Below are 17,201 nucleotides of genomic sequence, written 5' to 3' on the forward strand. Positions count from 1 at the left end.
AGCTCCTCCATCATAGATAGCATCTTCATTTCAACTTCTTCTAATGGAAGTCCTTCTTTCCGGAGGGTAGCGAGATAGTCCTTTAGTTCGCTCTTGATTTCGGCTTTTAGTTTAGCCGTATCCTCCTTGGCCATCCTAGTGAATTCGTCAATTTTTGCTTTTAGACTTTCAATTTCATCGGTGGCCGGTGGGATATAATCACAAGGATCTATATGGGTATTATATGGGAAAAAGGGTAGTGCTTCAAAGGAATGGGTAGTGTTGTTTTCTTGGTGAATTTGTGATGGATGTGGGTAGTAGGTGTTTAGGTGGGAATTTGACTAGTGAGTATAGCTTGGGTCGAGTTGCTTCATTATTTGCACAAGCTTACTCTCTATGTTTTGGGATATTTCTTTGGAGCTTAGTGAGTCAATTTCTTGGAAATTGGGTGATTGTGAAGGGTAGTTTTCTTGAAAAGGTGGAGGTGGTGTTTCATAAAGTTGTAGGTGATGATTGGGTGTATGAATTGGATAGGGATATGGAGGTGGTAATTGGTGATGTGGTAATTGGTGTTTCACAAGTGGTGGTAATTGGTGATGTGGTAATGGATAAGGGTATGGAGGTGGAGGGTAAACATAGGTGGAATGGGGGTAATAGGGATATGGTTGGGGTTGAGGACTTGCATAGGATTGTCCTCCATGATGTGGGTAACCATGGGGATTCATTTTAGCACTTATTGGCAAGCTTCAAGAGGTTTGCTTAAGGAGAATTTCCTGCACAATAGCTTAGCCAACAACAAATAATTTTTACAACTAAAAGTAGTTGCAAGTGAGCACGAGATATTCAATATAATAGAAGCTCACTTCTTCAAGCAAAATAACAAAATTAAGAAAACGAAATAAACAAAAAGAAAGCAATTCAAGAACTCTTAAAATTCTACTTCTAAGATGTCAACACTATTCGAAACCGTTTGCCATCCCCGGTAACGGCGCCATTTTGACAATGATTGTTTGTATGGGGTGAGTGGGTATGTTAAGGTGTAGTGGTAAAACGAAGAGTCAAGACTCCCCGAGTGTCGTGTCTCTCAAGGATGACGAATGGGAATCGAATGGGTGTGTTGGCATTTAAGAGGTTGAAGGAAAAGAGTTACGGGAATGGCTAGGAGTTGGATTCATTGGTAAGAGGGTAAGGTTGATAAAAGGTTGTGTAAAGTAAAGAAAAGTAAAGTGGAGATTGGGGCTTTAGGCTTTTCCTTGTGGTCTATCTTTGGTTGGTTTTGTGAATGCAAGTTGTGGAATAGACTAGGGAGTTCATGGCATACTACCAAGTGACGTCACACTTTGGACTCCCACATCCTCATTCGGTTAGGGCATTTCATCGAGCACTTTGTCTACCACTCCTCTCGAGTCTTGTCTTTTCAGACTAAGAGCGGAGATGTGGGTGAGTGACACTCGTGGGTGGCCGCTATCGCGCGCACACTCACTTCCTTTGGGTTTGCTACCTAATGTGGCCACAAAAGTCACAAAGCTTAAAGAACATCATCCACACAAGTTTAACATCCAACAAGCAAGAAATTCACAAATCAAAATAATAATATTAAACATCCACATAGATCTACCACGGGGCCACCAATCCCCTATCTAATCTACTCTACCATACTAAGAAACAAGAAAAGGAAAAGGCAATTCAAAGAAACAAGTATCGAATTAGAAATTGAAGAGAATGGTTACCACCTCTTGAAAAAGAGGATCTTACAACCTTGATCTTGAATCCCAATCTTCCTTCTTGCCCTTTATCCTTTTGCCACTGCCCTTGTTTTTTGCCACAATGTGGGGTCGGATGCACACATCTACTTGTGTTACTGTCCTGCATAGCTCCTCAACGATTTCTATATTTTTCCTGCTTTGCTCGGTTGGGCCACGGTCTAACATTAAAGCTTGCTTGTGCTCCCGGAGCAGGCGTGTGAGTGCTTCAATTTGCTTGTTGTCCCCATTGACTAACCCCACGCATGAGTGTATTTCTGTCCATAAACATTACGAAAGCAAGCATTCCGTTTTTTTTACTCAATGCACATTTAGGCAATTGCGATTGTCATGACATCCTAACTGATTACATTTGCGACAAACATGCTTTGGCTTTGTTCCATCCAGTTTCACAGTTTTTGTGTAGACATTGAAACCGTAGTGCGTAGGTCCACAGCGCATTGGTGCAATAAGGTGCTGAACATGGTGTAAGCGGCTCCCGTAGGCACTGTCGTTGTTGAAGTTGTTTTCATCTGCAATTTTTGGTAGGGTTATATCATAATAATCTTTTTGTTTTTTTTCTCATATTTGTAAGTGCATAAACCCTGTGCGTGATGGCCAGTGGGTTATGTATATTTTTAAAACTGGGTTTGGCATGGTCCTTACGTCTCAGGGAGCGGTGCACGTTACCTAGTACTATGTTGCATCTGATAACCTCTTACGTTGCACATTAACAGTAACGGCATTGCACTATCATATCCGCTGGTGTTCGAAACCCTACGCATTGTTCTTGGTTCTGATTAAAGCTCATCTGGTCTGGGCATGCCTAAGAACACCCTCTGCGTATGAATTATTTCGTTCATGAATTTTATCTATTCATAGACCCCCTCCGTGTGATTATTTCGGACAAGCATTCTACGCATCTGGTTGCGGTACAACCCTTTCGTAGTTGTAATTCGATTGGAGTTATGGTTGAATAATCCGGCATGATAATGTACTCATTAGTATCACGCTTAATCATTCAAGAAAATATACATGTTTGCATTGTCTCTCCTAGCTTTGCACGACGCTAAGATTGGAAGATCGAATATGGATTACGGTGGAGCAGCGTCTGAGCGGGTATGGATTAGCCTTTCGTCGTCTATGGATTCGGATGGAGCAGTGTATGGGCGTTTATAAACTTTTTAATTAAAAGATAGAGTTAATCCCATTCAGATAGGATTTAGTACAGTTTACTGTAATGCCCCTATGTCATTAGTTATTAATTAACGCCATTGCTTACTAGGGGGAATTGTAGCCTTTAGATCAAAACGAATGGATGGGCTGGATTAGTCCTCACGTCCTCACCTAAGGCTAAGTCCTCACCTGATCTGGACCCTATATATATATATACTCTGATCTAATTTCTCTCTAATAACAATAAAATTTGTACATTAATTGTCTAATTTTTATTTACACAAAATAATCTAACCAAATCCTAATATTTCAAAAGACATAAATGAACTACTTTATTAATTAAAAAATGCATTCTAAAGAATAAAATAACTACTAAACATTAACAAATACAGACATAATCAAAATACAATCACATTGAATCTCAATAAATAAATAAATACCATAAACCATATTAAAATACAATAATAAAAATAATAGTATATTAGATTTTACAAAACAACAATACTTGAAATTCTAAAAGAAATCAATGGGATGTTTTAACTAGAAAGTAATCTGATACTCTTGACTGTGAACAAGCATTCAAAATTTGGCATTGAATTTCTTTGTAAATATGTAAAATGCCATACATAGGTGTAGAGTGAGTAGAGAGTGCCTCCATTGAACCCATCTGGGAAGTTTCCTTCACAATAACACAGGTACACCTTCCTATATCAACAAGTAAAGGCCTACACAGCAATGACCTGAGGAAACAAAAAAAACATTCAATTTGTACATTTCCCACACATAAAGAAAACTTGTCAATCTAGCTACAGAAAACTTAAAAATTTTGAAAATCTTAATCATTTTATAAACTAAAGAGAATACTTTAAAAAATTAAGGGTCAAAAAAAAGAAAAAAGTAAAAAAGAATACTTAAGAACGCTGAAAAACATTTTATAAATTAAAAAGAATACTACGAACGCTCAAAATCTTTTAAAAATAACAAAGAGAAAAGAAACCAAAAATGTGGGAAAAACTAGATTAAGAATGTAAATAGCGGTAGGACCTTTTGGAAAACCGAGAAGAATTTAGGACTAAAGAATAATCAAGAGCAAGCAGGCATTGAAATTCAGCCAACAGACCTCCCTAAAGAATATTGACAACGGTAATTAATAGAGCAATCAAACATAGAATCTACCGCTATACAGTAGCACCATTAATGACAGAAGGTGATTTACCTCAACTTCCTTGTAGAACTATTAAATGTCTTCTGCATACTCCACAATAGCTTCAATCTTCTCCTTTGGTAATTTAATGTTCAGTCCACAAACAGCCTATGCAAAAACAATAAAAGTCCAAAGAAAACTCCTAATTATTCAATCAACAGAAACAAAAGAAGGGCAAATAAATAATGTTTGAATCAAGTTTAACAAGCCACTAAGTTAAATTCTAAATCCAAACAAAGAGTATTGTTGGCCTTGATCTACATTAAACCATTGATGAAAGGCTTTGACAAAAGCTTGGACATGATATGTTCAATGGAAAGATAATGATCAAAACTCAAACCCCATGGGCAGGTTTACTTGCATTTTCTTTGTGTTCAGAGGTTGAACCACAAATGAAGTACATTCCACCCATTACACTGTGCAGCAAAGCTTTGCATCAATGGAAGCCAGCATATGCAGAAGCTTGGTAGCCAGTCATTGGATATTTGCAAAAGAATACCACACCTTCAATAGTCTGCTTTTCCATTAAAACATGAAACTTCTATTTCTCCGGTTAGTAAATGCACATATACATTTTCACTAACAGTCGAGTAATTGCTATATTGCTACAGCACAGTGCTTAATATAATGTACTGTGAATGAACTGTTGTTTATTTACCTATAGTCCATCACATATTTGAAGTTGTAGTATTGTCTGCCTTCCATTCTTCTGGAGCCAAAAAAAATGAAAAGATAGTAGTTAAGGCCTAATACAACTGTTTGAGCATAGTCAGAATTCTTTAAGGAGCCAGTGAAGATTTTGGGAGGTAAATAACTCAAAACAACAGCCATCCACCCTCAATGAGTTCTAAGTTCATGTTCTTGTTTTCTCGAAAGATAATGAACTCGTCATTTACTCCATTGTGAATTTAATAGTGAACACATGCACATAAGATCAGACAGATGATATCCTCAAACCAAATATCATACTAAAAAGTCATACTACAAAATTTGAGACCTGGCCTTACCTTGTTAAAGTGGGTAACCCTTGAGAAGAGCTAATGTACTTTATCCATATGCTCCTTCCAATCCATTGGCATTCCATTAATATGTTGTATCTGAGTAAAAAGACAAAAGCCGAAGGTAGGAATTAGTAAAAGTGTACATCTCAAAAAGCATTCTTCCTCACATTGGTTGAACGTGATCACCACATATGACGTGCTCTTCAACGGCATGGATTGGTGCTTTGGTATCCATGCTTTGATCCTTCTATAATTGCCACTCCAGGTGGCTGGAGTGCCACAGTAGCCATAAATCTGTGAAAATGTGACCAAACTCTCAATTCCCTTTCTTATATTATGTTTTTAGTCAAAAGGACCAGAAGAAGCTTACCTAAGTTTCCCCTGAATGAAGTTCTCAGATAGTTATGAAGTGTTGTTTGAATTAAGCAGACAAATTTAACAATTCAGAGCTCTAAACATAAAAAATTACCAAAGCATCAAAGAAAAATGTACCTGATCCCATAAGATTAGAAGTCACTTCCCCAATTAAATTGTCTTCTGAACTCATCAATATATAGTCCCTTTGTATTTTGAGCCACTATGGATTCAGATTTCCCATCAAGGCTTCTGTGATGAGCCACCGCAAGCTTCCGATTCTGTCTTCCTTGACCCTCCTATCATTTTTGAAGAACAATAGCCACAAAAACACTAATATTCAAAATAAAAGTGACAAGTTTAATTCTAAAAAACACACCTCCAGAATCTCTTCATAAATAATCAAAAAAAAAACAAGAATTTTAAAAGAAGAGATTATCATCTCAAGATTGATGAGCACGCCCAGATCTGAGCCGCACGCCAAGAGTAAAAGTTCTTTGTTCTCCTCCGCTGTCGTTCTTCCTCTCTCCATCGTTGCTATACAGATCTGAAGAACGAAGGAGGAGAGCTGAAAATTAAAAAATAAAACTTATCTCACAGATGGGTTCAATGGAGAGGAGGCCTACGTTGCAGAGCTCTCAGCCGACCGGTCGTTGTCGTCACCAGAAGAAGATGGAGGCGAATGGCATTGGCGGACGAGCAGCATCAGCAATGGCGTCGGCGATGGGGGCGGCGCGGCAGATCTGAAGAAGATGGAGGTGAATGTCTCTCTTTTCAGTTCTGTAGAAGATGGGGGTGTTTAAAATGGCTCTCTTCTCAGATCTGAAAGAGTTGGACGGGGATCCTAATAGGGGGGAGAATAGGGGTTAATTTTCCGCGGCACCCAGAGGGAGCGGGTGCCGCGGAATGTAAATTATTATTTTAATAATTTATTTTTCGCGGCACCTGTTTTCTGTGGGTGCCGTGGAAAGTTACATATTAAAATAATAATTTATTTTTCGCGGCACCTGATCTCGGCGGGTGCAGCGAAAAGTAGGGTCTATTTTTATTTTAGAGAATACATTACACCTCTTTTAAGAGGTGTAGTGTAAAGATATGCTTATATGATCATTTTTGTAGTAGTGTTTGCCATAGTTTCCCCTCTAATTGGTTCAAATCTCATCATAAAAATATTGACAATACAATTCCAATATCACACACATGCTTAATTTCAAGATAGGATAATTCAATTCAAGAGTCAATAATGTCAACATAGAAGTCAATAATTTCTAAAAGTCAACTTCATCTTTTTCCCCAAATTCAAGAATTAAGGTTGAAAGATGAAAATTCAATTTCAACAATCTAGCATGTGTAACATCAAATTGATGGTATATAATTGTTCTAAAATAAGTTTGCACATCAATTCAATCATCAATTTCATAATATTAACAAGAAATCAAGTAAACCCATTTGCATATCCATGGTGTTCATACTAAAGCTCAAAATTTAAATTCAATCTATCAATTCAATCACAAATAATGGAAGAAAATAATGAAATATAGTTCTATGACGCTCCACCAATCATTATAACCATTCAAATCATACTAAACATTGCAAAGTAATGTAGGATAAAATCTCATCACTATACTCTTCAAACTTCATAAATAACCATAAAATAGATTCAAGTGAATGTTTTTACCTTGTAGTGATGTTTTAACCTTTGTTTTTGTAAAAGAATGGTGAAAAATAATCAACCTTTCTCAAACCTTGCTTTGGAGGGGAGTATTGGCGTGGAAGAAGAGAGAAATTTTATGTTTTGAGGTGGGGGATGCGTGGTTCGGCCGATCCAATTTATTCACGCTATATGTGGCGTTCACGTGGCCTACACGCGTGACTGGATGCGTGGGTGGCTACTGGAATCCAGCCACGTGTCCTTCATGTGTGAATGGCACGTGGACAGCCCAGTCCGGGGTTTTCTTCCAGTTTTCGGTTTTTCCTTTCGCCTTTTGTCCGTTTGACCTTTCCATGGCATTTTTCAATCATCAAACCTACACATTAGTCTCCCGAAAACATGTACCAAGTAGAATTCTAATAAAGCATTGAAACAAAATGTAAAAACAAAATAAAGTAATTATTAAACCTTGGGTTGCCTCCCAAGCAGCGCCACATTTTACGTCTCTGGCTAGACGCAATGTGCCTCCTTTTTTCTCAACCATATTCCTTCGTAGTGGTTTGAAAGCATTTTGGTACCCAAGTGTTCTTCCAGATTAGTTTTTCATTCTTCCACTTCGGCTTGGTCTTGGTCCTTGCTTTGACCATGGTTTTCAATTCTTCATCCTTCTTTTCCAATCATTCTTTTCCTTCCTTCTCGGTTTGTCCGTCAAATCTTGAAGGATGTATGTGTAGTGGGAATTGAATGTGAAGGTGAATGTGCGGTATGGAGGGTGTTAAAACGAAGAGTCATGAACTCCCCGAGTGTCGTATCTCTCGCAGATGGCAAATTGGAGAATATACGGCTTTGCTACCTTGGTTTGTTTGAATAACATTAAGATGGAGCATGTGGATTTTGGTAAAAAGGAAATGTTAAGAGGGCAAAGGTTAATGAAATAAGAAGTAGACAAAAGGAAATAAAGGCAGATAGGGCTAAGATATCATGAAGATTGGTTAAAGGTGCAAGGTAGAGTATTGATTTCCTTTGAGTTACGGTTGAAGGAGCTTGGAACATTGTCCTGAGTGGCGTCACACTCAAGCTCCCAATCCTCAGTCGGTTGGGGAATTTTATCAAACACTTTGTCTACAAGTTCCCTCCGGATCTCATCTTCTCAGATTGAGAGCGGGAGATGTGGGTAGTGGGCTACATCTCTTTGCGATATCTCGCCAAAAAGCACTTTGAAGAATCCATACATGTCTCTTTTGATGATAGAGCATCGACAGATCAACCATCAAAGTCAGTAGATGCAACTGAAAACTCTAAGGAAGTTCAGCCGGAAACGATCGAGAGATCAGACTTACCTCTCGATGGGAAGCAGCCGATAATTCGAGACGTAGCAGAACTCCAGTCAGAATCAGATGATGAAGACACTACAAAGAAGAATGATACTTATTCAGTTGATTCAATCCAGATCATAAATGACTCTCCCACATCCCAACCACCTACCGAGGAGTCAACTGAGGAGCCACAACCCGATCTAAGATGGCTTAGAAGCCATCCCGCTGATCAAGTGATTGGAAATGTACGTGACAAAGTTCGGACCAGATCAGCATACAAAGAAAGCATGATCGCTTGCTTTCTATCACAAATAGAGTCTAAGGTGATTGATGAGGCTCTAAGTGATCCAGATTGGGTGCAAGCCATGCAAGAGGAACTTCATCAGTTTGAACGGAACGACGTTTGGGAACTAGTTCCGAGACCTCATCATGAGAATGTCATTGGAACAAAGTGGGTTTTCAGAAACAAGATGAATGAGGATGGAGTCATTGTAAGGAACAAGGCCAGACTTGTTGCTAAAGGATACTGCCAAGAGGAAGGAATAGATTTTGATGAAACCTTCGCTCCGGTGGCACGTCTCGAAGCCATTCGCATCTTTCTCGCATATGCTGCCTTCAAAGTGTATCAAATGGATGTCAAGAGCGCTTTTCTGAATGGACTTCTTGAAGAAGAGGTGTACGTTGAACAACCTCCGGGTTTCTTGAAGGACGTGGGAGCTGACAAAGTATACAAGTTGAAGAAGGCACTTTACGGCTTGAAACAAGCTTCGAGAGCTTGGTATGACACTTTATCCTCTTTTTTACTTCAGTGTGGGTTCACCAAAAGCCTAGTGGACAAAACATTGTTTAGAATTAAGGATGGGGATCATATCCTATTGGTGCAAATCTATGTGGACGATATCATCTTTAGGAGCACCAATCCAGACTTGTGCGAGAAGTTCTCCAGTTTGATGAAAGGGAAGTTCGAGATGAGCATGATGGGAGAACTCAACTACTTCCTTGGACTACAAGTGAGACAGCTTAAGGAAGGTATTTTCATCAACCAGGAGAAATACACCAAGGATCTGCTCAGGAAATACAATATAGAAGGGAATCTTCAGTCAAAGTACCTATGGGAACCTCTCTACGCATCGACGTGGACAGTGAAGGTCGAGAGGTCGATCAGACTACGTATCGAGGTATCATCGGATCTCTTCTTTATTTAACTGCTAGTAGACCAGATATATCATTTGCAGTAGGTGTATGTGCTAGATTTTAGGCAAGTCCTAAGGAAAGTCACCTCAATGCATCTAAAAAGATTCTTAGATATCTCAAGGGTACGCAAAGTGTTGGACTTTGGTATTCGAAAGGTGGATCTTTCGAACTTATGGGATATTCAGATGCGGACTTTGCCGGTTGCAAAATTGATCGAAAGAGCACATCTGGGACATGTCAGTTTCTAGGTGGAAGACTTGTCTCATGGTTTAGCAAGAAACAGCATTCGATAGCTACAAGTACCGCTGAGGCAGAATATGTAGCAGCTGGAAGTTGTTGTGCTCAGATCTTATGGATGAAGCAACAATTACTGGATTATGGTGTTGAATATAAAGAGGTTAAGATCATGTGTGACAATACTAGTGCCATAGCTATTACTCAAAATCCAGTGTTACATTCAAGGACAAAACACATTGATATCAAGTATCACTTCATCCGAGACCATGTTGAGAAAAATGATACAACTTTGGAATATGTTGCAACGGACGAGCAACTAGCGGATATTTTCACAAAAGCTTTATGTGAAAATAGGTTTTCTCAACTAAGGTTAGAATTGGGAATGATAGAATTGGGTTGAACCGTCAAATCTTATCTCCTTGTATTTAGTGCCATGAACTGTTTCGCATGTGAGGGGCGGTTTCATCAACTTTATGGCAGCTTTGAAGTTACACAGCATTGAATGGTCATTCATTTAGCATCTCGTGACTCAACAGTGCCTAAGTTTTTGGGCTATAAATAGAGGTGTTTCCTCAGCAGTTTATGTCATCAACTTCTTCATGGAGAAGAAGAATGGAAAAGATGATGTACCATTCTGGTATAGAGGAAGGAAATCGGCAGTTAAGTCCAAAGACTTTCAAGGAGAAAACTATCCAGAATCAACTAAGGGTGAACAGATTGCGGAGCTTCCTGATAATCCAAGCAAGCATCCTATTCCCATCCAAGGTGAATGGATCCCCAAATGTGAGGAGATCCACAAAGGTGGGATACTGGAATCAGGAGAAGAGTCTGGTATAAGTGGGACTCTTACAGCTGCACATTCCGGAAAAGGATCTCCCTCAACCAAGTGGAGAACCAAGGGAAAGGGAAAAGGAGCTTGTGAGGAGTGCAACAGCGTAGAGGTAGAGACGAACAAGAAGAGTTAGCCACCTCTAGTTCTGTGACTAGAATAAATAGGACGTTAGATGGCTAGTTACTGCTCTGACATTAGATTCCTATATGGCTATCCAAGGCCAAACAAAAGTTTCTAGGGAATCTAATAGTATATTGATTCATATGTAATGTATCTGGAAATCACTAATTGAACTTAAGGAAATGTTCCAAGTGATATCTTTTGGATGAATCAATCTTGTTCTTTTTGCAATCTGTATTCGAAAGAAAGTTCGAGAGATACTCATTTAGTTTGCCTATATACGATATGTCTCGAAGAAGGGGAGTTCGAGAGATCACTTCGAAAGATAACAAACTGACTCTCTATGTATCTCAAAAAACAGAGGAATAAGGAAGGATAGGGATCAATCGCTCAGGGGGAAGATTCTTAACCACTTGAACATGTTGCCATGGGTTCAACCAAGTCAAGACGGAGGAATAAGGAGGGTTAGGGATCAATCATTCAGGGGGAAGATCCTTAACCACTTTAACATGTTGCTTTGGGTTAAATCAAGTCAAGTGTTCACCTTCGAGAGGTGAAACTGATGTGTTCAACGGATATATGTGGAACGGCTAATTTGGAAATTAATGCTAGCCACGTGGTCTTCGGTTACTGACGGTTTTCCAAGTTTTAAGGGCACTATCTTGATTAGTGGGAGCATGCTTATAAAGTTATCTTATCTTATAACCCCACTTTTAAATCTTAAACCGTCCCATACTTTCCCAAAAATACCCTTACCATATCATATACACATAACCGTTATAGAAGGGTATTTCTGACCTTTCACTTTGTTTAAATTAACCGGGATCCTAATTCGGGTTAAACTCTCAACCCTACCCATATATCCGACCCGAATCCACAAGATATAAAAGCCAAACCCATCTTCCTTATCCGGATTCAAGCTTAAACTGAATACCCAAAATCCCCGAAATTCCAAACACTGTACTCATTCCCTCCAAAACATCAAGCTTTCAACAATGGCGTCCGAATCATCAACATCAACCTCATCCTCCGACGCATACCAGAGAAAGTTGAACCACATACGCACTCTTATCAAGCAAGTCAAGGCGGGAAGTATTCGTGACAGAGATGGCTTCGTTAATCACTCGACGAACCCGAAGCTGGCAGAGAAGGTCCTCAAGAAGTTCGAGAAGGCCGGGCTCCTGAAGTACATGACGCATGACTACCGAACCATCCACGACCTCGACTACACCGAATGGTTCACAAATGCCAAGGTCTCCAAGGGCAAAATTGAAAGCCGGTTCAACGAGATTGATATCACGACTTCAGTGGGCGACCTTAGGGCTGCGTTCGACTTTCCTACATCAGAAGAGGCAGTCAAGAACCTCTCGGATTATAGTCTGGACAAGCAGGCGTTTTGGGACAAAATCCGATTGGAGAATGCACCGACCAGCGCAACCTCTGCCCTCCGCAAGTACCATTTGAAGGAGAGGTTCGCTATTACAGCTGACCTCATCACGAAGTTCATCCTCAGCAAGGTGTCCGGAACCGATGAGATCAATTTGGACATCCTCAAAATCCTCCATGCCATCTGGAACAATGTTCGAATGGACTGGGCTCACATCATCTTCAACTTCCTAAAACAGCAAGTGCAAGGCTCAATTTCAAACACCAACTAGTCAATTAATAAAAAGGTTGGTTTGGTTTTGTTGTTCAGTATTTATTGAGTTTGAAGGGTTTGCAATTGAGGGAAGGGAGGGAGATTCATCGAAATACCTACATGGGTAGGACGAAATCTCAAGCTCCAAAGTCCAAGGGTGTAAAGATTGCACTCTCTCCCTCAAAGCCCAAGGGAAAGGGCAAGAGGAAAGCCCAATCTGTGAAAGAGGATTCTGATAATGCACCACTGGGTGTACTGATTAAGAGGGTTGTTATACCAAAGAAGGCTAAGAAAGCCAAATCTGATGCTGTCACCAAGACTCGAGAGGTGACACCCTCTGTTATTCCAGTACCATTCGAGGACAGGGCACAGGCCCAGGGGGAACCTCAGGCTGCAATGGCCGCTGAGGTTGAGAGAGTACCCCCTACCAAGTCCATCTCAGGTGAGATATTTGTTGAACTGAATGTTGATGATGGTGCTGGTGGTGCTGATGAGTCTGCGGGTATCTCTCGAGGGGAGGCTCGAGAGTTTGAAGGCACTGGGATCAGTGATCCAGTGTAGGGTGATGCTGAGGAACCACGAGAGGTGGTTCGAGAGATAACAGTTTCAGCAGTAGAGGTTCGAGACAACACAGTGGAAACTGCTGCTGATGATCATGGCACTGTGGTCAGGGACCCAGTGCAAAGTGCTCATAATGTGGAGTTGACACCCACTGAATCTGCCCAAGTTGAAGGAACAATAGCAAGAGCCATAGCAGATGTTGGGTTGAGTGATGATCTCTCGAAGCAAAATCGAGAGATCGATACAGAAACAGTGGAAGCTGCATCAGCGACAGAAATCCTATCTGCTGAGCCTCATGATCTGAATGACGAAGTCACCACTCAGTTGGTTCAAAATGATGAAGTTGTGTCCAGTTTGGATGATCTCTCCAGAGTACTCCGATGGATCAACTGGAGAACAGGTCCCTTTCACCAACTGATGGCACTAGCAGCAGATATGGAGGCTGAGGAGATCTTTGCTTTGAATTGGTTAAACCTTGCTGAGATCCCAGCCAACGAACTACAAGAGCTAGCCCATGACATGCATGTGACCAAGAGGAATCTGAAGTGGATCCTGAACTGGATGCAAAATTTAGAGAGGATATCAGGCTCGCTACTGCTCTATCCTTGGGACATCATGTAGAGGATACGACAGGTCCAGGGGAGACCTCAGGGGTTGCAAGAGATGATACTGACAATCCAATAGCAACAGCAGCAATTCCATTGTCCCAGGTGAATGTCTCTGCTCTGGACACATAGGTAGCAGCTTCGAGAGGTGAATTCGAGACCTTTGAAGCACTGGAGGCAGACTCAAATTCTATTATACTTCTGCCAGCTCCTGAGTCCACACCCTTATCTGATAATGACAAGGCACAAACAGTTCGAGAGGGTGAAATTCCTTTGCTCGCACTGCCGGGTTTCTCAATGTACACGGAGCAGGCATCTCCATTCCTGCTACCATATGACACGGCGTCCACCTTCGCGGCCAGAATGGTTGATAGGCAAAGGTGGAGTGCACCAGCTGCTCCAGAAATCGTGGAGATTCCTGACTCTCCTGAGCAAACTGAGGAGCAGCCTGATGAGCAAACTGAGCAGACAGTTTCAACTCCTACTGGTTCTAGAGGTGATGAGGACGAAGATGTGCCCATCAATGGTGGAAACCGGGAAGCACCTGTCGATGCACAGCCTCCCTCCTCAAATCCAATCCCTCCGGCAGATAATCAAGTTCCCAGCTCTGGTTCGAGAGGTAACACTGAGGAGGATCTTCAATTGGATGGAAATCGGGAAGCATCCAACACGGAAGTTCCTTCCTTAGCTGATCCAATCCTACCAGAAGCTGAAGCTGAGGTTCCAGGTTCGAGAGGTGATGTGCGAGAAGTGATCCATCCCTCAGGTGGAAACCGGGAAGCACCTGACATGTAGCTACCTTCAAGCTCTGATCCCAGTGTCCCTGCTGACTCTCAGATGCACAATCGAGAGGTGGACTCACAGTTGCAAATCATGGGTGGAAATTTTGATGCACCCAAGTCCCCTCCGACTAAAGGTACTTCTCAATCTTCTTCTCCTACTTCTGATTATGATCGACAGGCCGAAGAAGCTTTCATTGGCGAGGTGCGCCAATTCATGACTGATCAATCTTAGAAGATGGCTCGAATTGAACACACACTCACTATTGTTTGCAACGCATCACTTCCTGCTGCTGGATCAAGTGAAACCCAAGCCAGTCATGAGGAACTTCTCGAACAAGTGGTGTGGGCTGAAGATGCAGCAAGACGAGCCACAAATGAGGCTGTAGAAGCTCGAGCAGAAGCAACTAGAGTAAGGGCAGAAGTTGCAGAACTAAAGGTTGAACTTCGAGCCTTCCAGAACTCTAATGAACTTCGACAGGACGTGATCAAAGCCCTACTCGATGACCTGTCGAACCAAGTGCCTGCTCAGCTTCAATCGCTCTTTGAAGGTGTGTCCACTCTCCTTTCCCGTCTTAATGATGCCAACAAGGGGGAAAATCAGGGGAATAATCAGGGGACAAGAGGGACATCAACCGGCAAGAAAAGGGCAGCCAGTGAACCCTTAACCACTGGACCTCCTCCCAAAGTCACAAAGATAACTAGCAAGGCAATGGAGGAAGCCAAGAGGCAGGAGGAACTAAGGGTTCAGCGCACACTGGAAATGGAGAAGAGAAGAGAAGAAGACAGAGAAAGGAGAAGAAAGAGGCAATAACAACAAACGGCCAAGGATAAGAAAGATGAGCAATTTATGAGAGACTACAAAATGGGAATCAAGGAAGACTCTACAGAGTTTCTAAATGGAATCATTGTAAGTCTTCTCAACAAAACTAGCCTATCTTCTCACAGTGGCCTCACTGCAAGTGAATGCATCGAATGGTGGAGAGATGGGGTAATCGAAGGAAGGTTCATAGGCGAGGCCTTCATCAACTATCTACATCTTGATGTCTCGGACAATTACATCAAGATGGTAGATGACAAAAACCCCGTCAAGACACGAGCAGCTATCAATGAGAAGAGGAAAGCGGACAAGCAGTAAGCTCTCGATGTCATATATGCATTCTTAAATATTTTTCTCATGTTGTTCTTTGCTTTCTTTTAACCTTTTTTGCTAAGTTCATCATTGTAAAACATTCCCTTTGTTTTTAATACATATATATCTTTTGCTGAGGGTGTTGCGTGAGTTTGTTCTTCTTTTTAGCAGATTAGTTTCTTTGTCAAACTTACCATATGCGCTGAAAATAAAATCAAAGTTAATATTTCTTGAAAATTAGCCATATAAGTAAGTATAGTGTTAGCATCATCAAAAAGGGGGATATTGTTAGGAACATATTGTAATAGGTTTTGATGATACCAAATGTAATCCACAATCCCCTAAGTCTCGATAAGATAGGAAATACTTGTAAGTTCGACAAGTAAACTAAAAGCGAAAATACAACCGGGTAATTGAGCTCAACTCGGAAAATATTTAAGCTTAAGGTAAACTTGCTTGAACATCTTAGAAGTTTCATGTTGTAAACTTATAGATAGATCAGAAGAAGGCACGATACATTACTGGAGGAACAAGGGTCCGCGAGACATCAACTAAGTCTCGAGACATAAGCAGAGTTCGAGAGATGGAATCTCTCGAGACATCAATCCAGTTCGAGACATAGGATCGAGACATCAAGTAGTCGAGACATCATGTTTGGTCTCGATGAACCTGTACTTCTCCAAAGGATTGAATGGCAGTTAACACGCATGGATGAAGTAATCTATGTTTGGAGAAGAAGAATATCAAGGAGATAGAATATTAAGGAGGTGCCGAAAGAATATTATGGAACATAGAACAGCCGGAAGTGGATNAAGTCCCCTCCGACTAAAGGTACTTCTCAATCTTCTTCTCCTACTTCTGATTATGATCGACAGGCCGAAGAAGCTTTCATTGGCGAGGTGCGCCAATTCATGACTGATCAATCTTAGAAGATGGCTCGAATTGAACACACACTCACTATTGTTTGCAACGCATCACTTCCTGCTGCTGGATCAAGTGAAACCCAAGCCAGTCATGAGGAACTTCTCGAACAAGTGGTGTGGGCTGAAGATGCAGCAAGACGAGCCACAAATGAGGCTGTAGAAGCTCGAGCAGAAGCAACTAGAGTAAGGGCAGAAGTTGCAGAACTAAAGGTTGAACTTCGAGCCTTCCAGAACTCTAATGAACTTCGACAGGACGTGATCAAAGCCCTACTCGATGACCTGTCGAACCAAGTGCCTGCTCAGCTTCAATCGCTCTTTGAAGGTGTGTCCACTCTCCTTTCCCGTCTTAATGATGCCAACAAGGGGGAAAATCAGGGGAATAATCAGGGGACAAGAGGGACATCAACCGGCAAGAAAAGGGCAGCCAGTGAACCCTTAACCACTGGACCTCCTCCCAAAGTCACAAAGATAACTAGCAAGGCAATGGAGGAAGCCAAGAGGCAGGAGGAACTAAGGGTTCAGCGCACACTGGAAATGGAGAAGAGAAGAGAAGAAGACAGAGAAAGGAGAAGAAAGAGGCAATAACAACAAACGGCCAAGGATAAGAAAGATGAGCAATTTATGAGAGACTACAAAATGGGAATCAAGGAAGACTCTACAGAGTTTCTAAATGGAATCATTGTAAGTCTTCTCAACAAAACTAGCCTATCTTCTCACAGTGGCCTCACTGCAAGTGAATGCATCGAATGGTGGAGA

General features: G+C 41.2%; 1 long non-coding RNA gene across 3 annotated transcripts; it reads right to left on the reverse strand.

Moving 5' to 3' along the window:
• Positions 1-4,759: 4,759 nt before the first annotated feature.
• On the reverse strand, positions 4,760-6,270 carry LOC115995785. Of its 3 annotated transcripts, XR_004093565.1 has the most exons (5): positions 6,083-6,270; positions 5,595-6,003; positions 5,289-5,396; positions 5,109-5,198; positions 4,760-4,810 (listed from the first exon to the last, which is right to left on the reverse strand). It is a non-coding gene; the product is annotated as an uncharacterized LOC115995785 (long non-coding RNA). The 3 variants fall into 3 exon arrangements; XR_004093564.1 differs by having other exon boundaries at positions 4,760-4,807; positions 5,595-6,270; XR_004093563.1 differs by having other exon boundaries at positions 5,595-6,270.
• Positions 6,271-17,201: the final 10,931 nt, after the last annotated feature.

The sequence above is a fragment of the Ipomoea triloba genome, chromosome 1, assembly GCF_003576645.1.
Source record: "Ipomoea triloba cultivar NCNSP0323 chromosome 1, ASM357664v1".
Taxonomy (NCBI): domain Eukaryota; kingdom Viridiplantae; phylum Streptophyta; class Magnoliopsida; order Solanales; family Convolvulaceae; genus Ipomoea; species Ipomoea triloba.